This window comes from Nuphar pumila, chromosome 15, assembly GCF_984573655.1.
Source record: "Nuphar pumila chromosome 15, dmNupPumi1.hap1.1, whole genome shotgun sequence".
NCBI lineage: Eukaryota > Viridiplantae > Streptophyta > Magnoliopsida > Nymphaeales > Nymphaeaceae > Nuphar > Nuphar pumila.
Genome location: NC_143263.1, coordinates 36,100,804 through 36,111,683, shown reverse-complemented (window position 1 = coordinate 36,111,683; position 10,880 = coordinate 36,100,804). Strand labels below are relative to the sequence as shown.

The 10,880-nt window shown below is 40.1% G+C and overlaps 2 non-coding genes across 2 annotated transcripts; both read right to left on the bottom strand.

Annotated features, from left to right (window-relative positions):
* Window positions 1-8,768: 8,768 nt before the first annotated feature.
* Window positions 8,769-8,859, bottom strand: LOC149815131 (small nucleolar RNA snoR1). Its single transcript, XR_016428147.1, has one exon. It is a non-coding gene; the product is annotated as a small nucleolar RNA snoR1 (small nucleolar RNA).
* Window positions 8,860-8,969: 110 nt separating this feature from the next.
* On the bottom strand, window positions 8,970-9,064 carry LOC149815130 (small nucleolar RNA snoR1). Its single transcript, XR_016428149.1, has one exon. It is a non-coding gene; the product is annotated as a small nucleolar RNA snoR1 (small nucleolar RNA).
* Between the last annotated feature and the right edge of the window lie 1,816 nt (window positions 9,065-10,880).

Below are 10,880 nucleotides of genomic sequence, written 5' to 3'. Positions count from 1 at the left end.
TATATATATATATCAAGCTCTTGCTAAGACGAGCCTAAGTCTCTCACTCAGGCTTTGCCTGTTGCTGAACCTAATTTGAATCTAGCTAATTGCTGTTGGAGTCAAAACCTAAGCCTATACATGCAAGCACTCCAAAATTTATGATAGGCTTTAGGGGTGTCAACAGGTCCGGTTTACCTGGACCCATCCCAAACCAAACCCTATAGGGTCCCGGTATGGTGATAAATAATATGATCTGATTAAGACTTGGGTCTAGATTCAAAGGTCCGATTAATAAATGGACTCGGGTATAGTTTGGGAAATTTTATATCAGTCGTGGACCCGACCCGAGTTCCGATTAAGACCCACAAATTTTCAATGTAAAAATGATAAAAAAGATGGTCTTACCGGGCCTGGTTCATGTAGTTGTTATCGGGTCCGGGGACTAGACCCTGGTCCTGACCCGATACCATACCCAAAAACCGGATCCAAGTCTGGTTTCAACTTGGACCGAACCAAACCCAACCAGTTGACACTCTTAATACGCTTACTCTACCTGCGCTAGTACTTTTTATATAGAAAATAGTTAAAAAATGCAAAGTGAAGTGATGAAACCTGTCTTTTGAAATGAAATAAACTGCTAAAAGTAGACTTGCTTGATAGACACAGCCACTAACTATGAGGTTACCAGGAAAATACCAACACCACATGAGCCTTCTCATTATCTACCAAATGTGGTTGACAAAGTCTCCCAACCATCCTATAATTCACTAAGCCTTTTATTCTTTCACATGAAAGGATGATGCCTTGATGATTCAAAGAACAAAACCCTCTGTTTGTCCACTTATGCACTTGCTTTCTATTTTTATCCTCATCTTATTGGGTTTATTGAAACCCCTTTAAACAATCAAATCTGCATTTCTATTGCAGAATCAACCCCATGTGTACGTGTTTGGGTATAGTGATAAAGTTTAAAACGGGAAAATAACAAGCGAAAATCTCATGAGATTTTGAAACTTTTTTTTATTGTATCGTGTTTCTTATCGATAAAAAAAACAAATAAACAATTTGAGACAAAATATGCAAAAATAAAAACAAACAAAAAAAATCATAAAAATATAACCCATTTTTTCTTGCAAAATATTTGGTAAAAATATAAAATATTGAGATAAAATTGTGATATTTTCATTAAAATGATATTATCATGAAACTTTAAAAATAGTGTGATATTTGGGCTGTTTAAAATAGTGACCAAAATATCACATTTTTTTCATGATATTTTGAAAATATATGAGCTGATATTTCTCACTGTGGTGTTGGGTCACCCCTCATAATGGGTGGGCCATGTGAGGAAGTCTGCATAATCCCACTCATGACTTTCTCAACCCCCACAACCATCTGTCCTCCACAAGAAATACACCAAGATAAAGACATAAGTGGCTTGAGTCTTTCAACTCCTTTGAAAAGAAAAGAGGAGATTTTTTTTTTTGGAAACTAGATGGCATATATAATGTATGACATGCAGGCCTCCAACATGATATTACAAAGGGTACATGCATCATTTAGTCCCTCTTTGGATTTGACTCATAAGGAAACACTTGGATTTTTTTTTTTTTTTTGAGAAGGTCAAATATTTTTAGGAACTCAAGTATGATTTTCTCTTGTAAAAGGGAGGAAGAAAAAGGAAGAGACATCAATTTAGAGAGAGAGCACTTAATGTATGGTGAATTTATTTTTAAATGCTTCAAGTTTTGAATATTTAAAGAAAAACACCTCGAGCTTTCAGAAATTGCTTGGTTGGTCAACTGTGTTACTTTTACTCTCTAAAATGATTTATTTGCCCTTAATTGTAGTTACAAAACAGAAAGATACAACAGAGACATTCAATAACTTAATGGAAAGGTTAAGTGTGTTATTTTTAAACAGTGAGCTAGAGTTGAGTGATATAAAAAGTAACTCAGGTGGTCACCTGAGAATTTCTTAAAAGTAGGTGTTTATCTTAAATATTTAATAACTAATGTGGTTATACAAAGGTTGCCATAAACGAAATGCAAGGTCGAAGATTTATCTCTATAATAGTTGAGGCAAGTATATTCCACCCTCTTAAATGCAAGGTCGAAGAGTGGGGATGCAAATGGGTCGAATCTTGGGGATCCAAATGGGAATCCAAGATGGTTGTTAATTTTTCAATTTTTGGCTGTTCCGGATCCCACTCTCCCATGTATTTAACTGTTTTGGATCCGACTGGTTTGCATCCCTATCGAGGGGAGAGCTTCATGGGAACGTGACTCGCACTCAACTCGGCCCCCCTCGAAATTTGCTGGAAATTAGCTCTCCTTTTTGACTTGAATATTGACTAGCCCAAAATTGACTAGGATCACCAAAGTCATGAACATTATCATACAAAGATCACTAAAATGTTGACTAGCATGAACTTATAGAACCGCTTACCAAGTCATTGGAGTCACTCTCATTTAATTCTTAGATCCTTATGAGGCGCGTTTGAAAGCATGAAAAAGAGAAATTGGTGGAGTGAGACTTTAAGTTTTCATCTCGAGTGGACCCCACGTTGCGTTTGATAAGCCAAAAAAAAAAAGTCATCCTTTTTTTGCGTTATTAGGGAGAATAAATTCCTAAAAGAGAAGGGAAAAAAATCTCGTCTAGGGGAGGGGGCACTTGTTTTGCTTTCAAACGCGCCTGCAGGCACGGCGACCGTAGGTAGAGAAAGTCTTGTCTAGGGGTGGGGGCACTTGTTTTGCTTTCAAACTCGCCTGCAGTCAGCACTACGTGTGAGGTGAGGTTTCTTCAGGTTATTAAAAATAAAAATGCACCTTTAAGGTGTGTTTGATTCCTTGTTCAGGTTAGGATAGAACAATTTGTCCAGGGCGTATAGGACAGTGGTCCTGTCCAGTACACACTGTCCAGTTTATCCTGAACAGGATTTTATTTTTTGTTTTTTGTTTTTTTATTTAAATGTACCATCCCCGCTGTTCCAGGGGAGGGGGTCGGTGCAAAAAAATAGTGTTCCATGAATTCCGAGGACACATGTCTGCTGCATCCCATGCAATGCACGAAACACACAATCAAGTGCACCCTTAGAAGCTGCTTGTTACAATACACCATGGCAGAACACCCTTTTGTCATGAAAGAGGGAAAATGGATAGAAAGTCGTTTCTCAAGAGAAAGGGAGGCTAGGGGGTGCGACTTGATTTTGCTGGCGAAATGGTTCTCCACCATTTAATGTGCGAGCGAGCCCCACAGTTTCTTTCTCACTTGGATGAGTGTTTCATCCCAAGCGAAAAAGACACCCACTTTCACCTTAAAATGAGGCCTCCCTGACCACCATTTTGGATGAAACAAAAGGGTCCTTATGTTGTGAAAAATCGTGCGGGCCTAAATATGTTTAATCACACGTTATAGGTTGTCTAAGGTTAAGGCCCATATTATGTGATCTTATACGGTTGGGCCATGTGATATCTGATATGGTATGGTCTTATTATGTATAGAGACCTTATGTGCTCTTATCTGTCAATTTTCAATGTTTATGATGGGCTAAATTAAAAATAAACCCTAAGGTGGTTACAATTAAGTTATGATCGTCAAACCATATATAGTGGTTATTCTTTAAGGCTCCCCATCATCACCAAGAAAAAGTTGTCCCTCTCTCATAAGGTTTAGAGAAAAGCAAAGCCACGTATAAAGGTTCTGGAAGATCATACTCGTCACAGATCTACCGGAGTACTAATGGATTCAGGTACGCTTCCGCATCAAGATTTGATTTTTGCTTGTTCTTTTTAACGATTTAGCGCGAACAAGATTAATGATCTATTTAGTTTCTTCGGTGAATTCAAAATCCAACAATTGGTATCAAAGCGGTTTGTTCTTATTGAATCATTGAAATATTCGATTTTAATATATATTTGATGTTTTTTTCTGTTGGTGGCGATGTTTTATTTTTTATCGGTGTCAGGGCACGGGCGGAGGAGGGTTGATCGGCCCTTCTCATGCCATTTGGATGTGCTCGGGCGCAGGGAGGACCGATCGACCCTCCCTCTTTTGAACATAGGTTGGCCGCCGACTAGCATAAGGGTTTACTCCTATTCGGTTTGTCGGACAGGAAGGGTCGACAGACCCTTCCCCCTTCGGTTAGTCGGACCACTTCAGTGGACCAAGCAGGAAGGGCCCCCTTCTGTTGATCGGATGGGGCCCTCCCCCATTTTTTCCTGTTCGTCGGACGGTGGGAGGGGCTATCGATCGCTCAATTCATCGAATGGTTGATGCTTTCCCTCATCAAGCTATCTGAGAAGGGGGGAAAAGTTTTCACAAGTCCGATCGCAGAACGGGCGCTTGCCTGCTCAGATCGCCAGACGGTGAAGGCGGGCACCCATTCAGTCCAGGCATTCTTGGGTTCGACGGTAACTTAGTGTCATTTTTGGCCATTGACGGTGACCTTCGTAGGCCAGCTGTTACTGAGGTTTGGTTTAGCCCTCTGCCGATGGGAATCAGAATCCAAATTGGTCGTCCGCCAGCGGGATTCAACATTGGGCTCAGTCTTCAGGTGCTTCAGTCGATCGGTGACCCAGGGCTAATTCGAAAGTCAGGCAGTGTGACATCCTAGGTCGGTTTGGCCATTTGACAAGGGACAATTCGGTGTCCATCTGTTGACTCAGATCGGTTGGGCCAATTCGGCCATTCAGTTAGGTATCGATTCGGTTTTTAGCCAACATCACTAACCAGTTTGACCATTAGGCACAAGCGGTTCGGCCATTATGCATGGAATGGTTTGGCAGGGCTCAACCAGGATAGTTGGTCGGGCCAATTCGGCCATCAGTGTTGGGCCGGTTCGGTCATCTGTATAGGGACCGATTCGGTCCTGTATTTTGTTGGGTATTGACCTCTTTAGTGACTCAAGCCGGGTTTGACACCCAATCGGGGGTCGGAGCTGGCTTAGGTCTCATTCAAGGTGAGGGTTACTGACTCGGTTCAATCCCCATTTGGTTATGGGGCTGAACCGAGTCAGGTCGTGCTTTTGTACGGGTCAGGTCTGGTTAGACTCGAACATGCATCTGACAAGAATATACATTTCAAATTTTAAATATCTGTCATTAAAGAGACAAATATAAAAAAACATATACCTTTCAAATGGGTACATCCATCGATATTGCACAGGGCCACCAACCCTTAGTTCATATGGCAGATGTATGATCAAATGTTCCATAACATCGAAAAATGCTGGCGGAAATATCTTTTCTAACAGACAAACAGTGGTGATGACAGAGTCCTCGAGATTCTTTACATCTGATACAACGACCTTCGATGCGCACAATGTTCTGAAAAATCCGCTCAACTCAGACAATACCCCCCATATAGGTTTGTCTAACATATCATGGAATGCTAGGGGTATCAATCGTTGCATAAAGATATGACAATCATGGCTCTTCAACCCATATAACTGTTCATCGTCAATCTTCACAGCCCGAGCAATGTTAGAGACATATCCATCTGGAAATCTCAGTTGTCTCAACCATTGACATACATGTTTTATTTGATCAGGTCCGAGCACGTACTTAGCCTTTGGTTTCAGTACTTTGCCATTATACTCTTTGAGTTCCAATTCTGGTCTTTTACATATTAATTTTAAATTCATACGGGCCTTCGGATTATCCTTCATTTTTCCTTTAATATTCATTATTGTATTGAACACATTATCAAACACATTTTTCTCTATATGCATCACATCCAAATTATGTCGTATCAATAGGGTCGGCTAATACGGTAGTTCCCAAAAAATAGATTTTTTCATCCAATTGTGATCCTTTCCAAATCCACGGAAGGGTGTAGGACTGCGGGCATCTGTTAATACATCTGGAAAGTATCACAATCTTCTTAGAATCTCTATGTCGGACAATCTTGAGGATGGACCTTCCGTTTCAGTTGTGCCTGCTTTAAATGCATTTTTTTGACGTCGGAACGGATGATCGCTGGGTAGAAATCGACGATGGCAATCAAACCAGCAAGGCTTCCTTCCATGCCTCAATCTAAAAGCTTTGGAATCCTCCATGCAGTACGGACAAGCCAACCTCCCATGTGTGCTCCAACCAGATAACATACCATATGCAAGGAAGTCACTAATTGTCCATAGAACAGCGACCTTCATGTTGAAATTTTGTTTTTTGTGGGCATCATACGTGGTAACACCGTCATCCCACAGTACTTTTAATTCATCAATCAATGGCCTTAGATATACATCAAGATTTTGGCCAGGTGAGGTCGGACCAGGGATCAACAGAGACAAGAAAAGATTTGGACGTTTCATACATAAGCTTGGTAGAAGGTTGTATGGAGTTACAAATACTGGCCAGCATGAGTATGGAGTTGATCTACCCCCAAATGGATTAAATCCATCTGTACATAGACCGAGTCTAACATTTCGCACTTCCATTGCGAAGTTCTGATGAGTACGATCAAAGTGCTTCCAAGCTTCAGCGTCAACAGGATGCGTGATCTTGTTTTCATCGTGTCGAACTTTATTTGCATGTCATCTCATGTGTTTAGCTGTCCTTGAAGACATATACAATCGCTGCAATCTAGGAGTGATAAGAAAGTAGCGGAGCGACTTGTATGAAACTTCCTTTGATCTCGTGCTACCATTGCCTCTTATCTTTGGCTTGAACCGAGGATGCCCACATGACGGGCATGATATGTCGTTTTTCTGCTCCTTGAAATACAACATGCAGTGATTTGGACAAACATCAATCTTTTTGTAACCCATACCTAGAGCGTTGACCATAACTTTCGCACGATAGAAATTTTGTGGCAATTTTTCATCTTTAGGCAACATACTCTTCACAATCATGCACAAACGGTCAAAACATGATTGACTCAAATTATACTCGGACTTCAAATTCATTAGTTGAAGAACTGCAGACAAGATAGTGTGACTCTCACAACCGTTCTAAAGTGGCTCATCAGCATCTTTAAGTAAATCATAAAATCTACTAGCTGCATCGTTTGGTGATTCTTCATCTACGGCAGTTCTTACATCACTAGAACTCATAGCAGAACCCAGTTCTGTTCCTGCGGCATCAAATATCAAATTCGTATATGGATTATCGTGCACCACATTCACCTGTGCATCAAAATCGTTTCTAAATTCTTCTCCATGAAACGTCCAGTTCTGATAATCACTCACAAAACCCTTTCTGTATAGGTGATGTCTAACGCCATGAGGTTCTACAAATCGATTATTCTTACAAATCTTGCAGGGACACCTAATCTGACCTGTGGGATCTACCGTACTGAGACTTGCCATTGCAAATTCAATAAAACTGTCAACACCATCCATATATTCATGCGATAACTCATTGTCCACTATCCTACGGTACATCCATTCACGGTTTGCAGTCATTCTGTCGTATGATGTTACGAATAGTATCCTAACCAGTTAAAAGAGAACCATCAGAATGCTATGATGAAGAAAATATCAAATTTATCATGCAATATATGATGTCACACAATCACAAGAATTATGATGCATGCATTGATAATTTAATATTTTCATGTGCAAACTATTCATGACACGATACATTCATTTGAAGCATGCTTTCAGTATACAATTTCACATGGAAGACATAATCAAATTGAAAGTAACTACATGTAAGCATGGATACAATCACATCAAACATTGCAATACATCGAAATAATTCATATCAAACAAATGTCAAACATGTACCTGCAGCAAACACACTTCAATATCCCACTAACTACTACCATGCATAGCATGGACTCCGTACTCCAAAAATAAGAACACTTCCATATTCATACATTAAAATCATGCTCAGCATGATCTCCGAACTCCAACAAAGCAGTCCTAGATATCAACAACTAAGTGAGTGTGTGAACAATAAAGTGTTACATTCAATAAATTAAATAACATGTGATGCGCTTGCATCACTTACTCACCACGGGTATTTACCCGATTTGCATTGTTTTTGTCACTTACTTACCACGGGTGGCGGGGCACAAGCGAGTTTCGTTGAGAAATCTGTAAAAAACACTGTGTTAAAATGAATATTGAAGCTAATTAGGGAAACACAAACACTTATGCAATGCAAAAAACAACTAAACTGTTGATGATATATCTAATGATGAAATGCGATGAAATAAAGTGTGCAAGTAATGTACTGCAATGAATATTGAAGCTAATTAGGGAAACACAAACACTTATGCAAAGGAAGCAAAAAGACTAAACAAAGAAAAATAGAACAAAGAAAAAATAGGAAATGGATCATAAATTGTTTATCTCTGCTCAACGGACGATCTATAGAAGATCATTCTTATACAAGAGGTGACAAAACAAAAATTTCATAAACCAGTACAGAGAAATACTAAACAACCACTTGCCTAACAGATTATAAAAAAGAGAGACACACTAAAAAACCATTTGCAAAATATACAATAAACTAAACCACAACCAATTAAAAATGGGATAATGATATACTCTCTTTAGGATTTCTCTGTTCCCATTTTCTCAATCAAAATCTTTTAAAACTCATATTTTTCTATCATGCCCTTTGTTTCCCCAATCATTAAAAGAAATAAAGGGAAAGGAAAATTAAACTGAATAGAAGAAAAATAATGACAAAAATCCTTTTCTTAACACAAACATGGCACAAGATGTTACATCTTTCCATCCAACAAACATTAGCCCAAACAAATATTCCAAATAATAACACTTGGAAAACAAACTGGTAATTCAGTTAAAACCTCAAAAAGATTATAGAAAATAGGTCAGATAGTCGCTTGCATGTGCTCAAGGAACAACTTCAAGAGATAGTTTTCATACAAGAGGTGTCAGAAGAAGAAATAATCATCATGGACATAACATAAATAAATAAAAAAATATAGAAAAATAGCGGGAGATAATGTAAGAAAGATGTCACATGAAAACCATAAAACAAAATGCAAAAAATAACAGAAATGGAGGAAATCGCTCAGAACAGTTTGCTTATCTCTGCTCAAAGAACAAGCTTTGAAAGTTGTTCTCGTACAAGAGGTGTCAGAAGAAGCATTGAACATCATGGAAAAAATGAAAAAGAAGACATAATCATAAAAAGATAGTTTCGGAGGAAGCAAAAATGCAGATGAGGAATCGAAGGAAGAAGAAGAAGAAGAAGAAGAAGAAAATGCAGATGTAAATGATTACCTGCGAGTCGCCGGGCGGTGGCGGGAGGCTGACGGGGAGCGGCAGCTGGCGAGCGGTGGGCGGCTGGCGAGCGGTGGACGGGGAGCGGCGGCTGGCGAGCGGCGGCGGTCGGGCGGTGGCGGTCGGGCGGTGGCGAGAGCCGACGGGCGGCGGGAGGGAGAGGGCGGCGGGCGGGAGCAAGACAGCGAAACAGGAAAAAGAGAAAGAGGGCTGGGATTAGGGATTTACGCGACATTTAGCGACGGAATAATTCCGTCGCTAAGCCGTCGTAAATCAAAATACCAAAAAGTGACGGAATATATTCTGTCGCTACGCCGTCGCTAATTAGCGACGGATTAGCGACGACAGAGTTCCCTCTCTAAATCCATCGCTAAAATGGTGTTCTTGTAATAAGAATTAGCGACAAAAAATTACAGTCGCTAATCCGTCGCTAAGTAGCGACAGATTAGCGATAAAATTTGTTTCTTCGCTAATCCGTCGCGAATTAGCGACAGATTGTATCTCTAGCTAATCTGTCGCTAATTAGCGACGGAAAAAATCCGTCGCAAATTTCCGTCGCTAATTAACAATTTTCTTGTAGTGGACCTTATACCGCAGGCCTCTACTGAACAATAGTATTATTGGGTCTGCCCCATACCTGCTATTAGAGGTGGCAATCGGGTCGGGTTGGCGGGTCAGCATACCTCAACACAAACCCGACCAGTTTATTAAACGGGTCGGCTGTGGCAAACACGAACCTGATCCATTTATTAAACGGGTAACCTGACATGACATAACCCATTTAATAAATAGGTCAGGTCGGGTAAACTGGTTGGCGGGTTAGCGGGTCGGGTTTGGGTAAATGGGTTAGCGGGTCGGGTTTGGGTAAACAGGTTGTCGGGCGGGTTGGGTTCGGGTAAACAGGTTGGCGGGCGGGTCAGGGTCGGGTAAACAGGTTGGCAGGTCGGGTTCGGGTAAACGGGTTGACCTGCCTGCCTAACCCGTTTATTAAATGGGTCAGTCGGGTTGGCAGGTTAGCATACCCTTAACACGAACCCGATCCGTTTAATAAACGGGTTAGGTGGGTCGACCCGTTTATGACACGAACTCATTTAAGCCAAACCCGAACCCAGCTAAGAAGCGGGTTGGCAGGTCGTGTCAGATTTTGCCACCCCTACCTGCTATGACCCGCAGAATAGTCTAGCGCGATTTAATGGGCCGGACCCGTGCACATGCCTTGTAATAAAAAACAAAAAATTATGAGGACTTTATTATTACATTCAGGACTATTTGGTGTGCTTTATGGGTCCTTTTAGATGGTCATCTTCGGTTATTTTTTGGCTCTATACAGAATATGATTGTGTTTTCTTTTGTTCATATGCATGTATTGACGTATTTGAACCATGGTATTCTTTTCTGAATAAGGGTCCAATATACTAATTAAGTTTATTAAAACAATATGTTACTAAAGTAACCTCTCTTGTATAGATTGACTCGTTTTGAATATTGAGATGTTTATATATTTGAGGTTCATGCAAATAGTGATCAGCTCAAAGGAAGATTACTATTTAGTCTAACCCAAATATATATTTTTCAGTAATAAATATGGGACAATTGTACAGTTTTTTTATGTGAATAATGAATCGGTTCAAAGAAAGACTCATTGTTTGACAGGATTAATTGTTCATATTTGATTACTTTAATGAGAGTACCACTT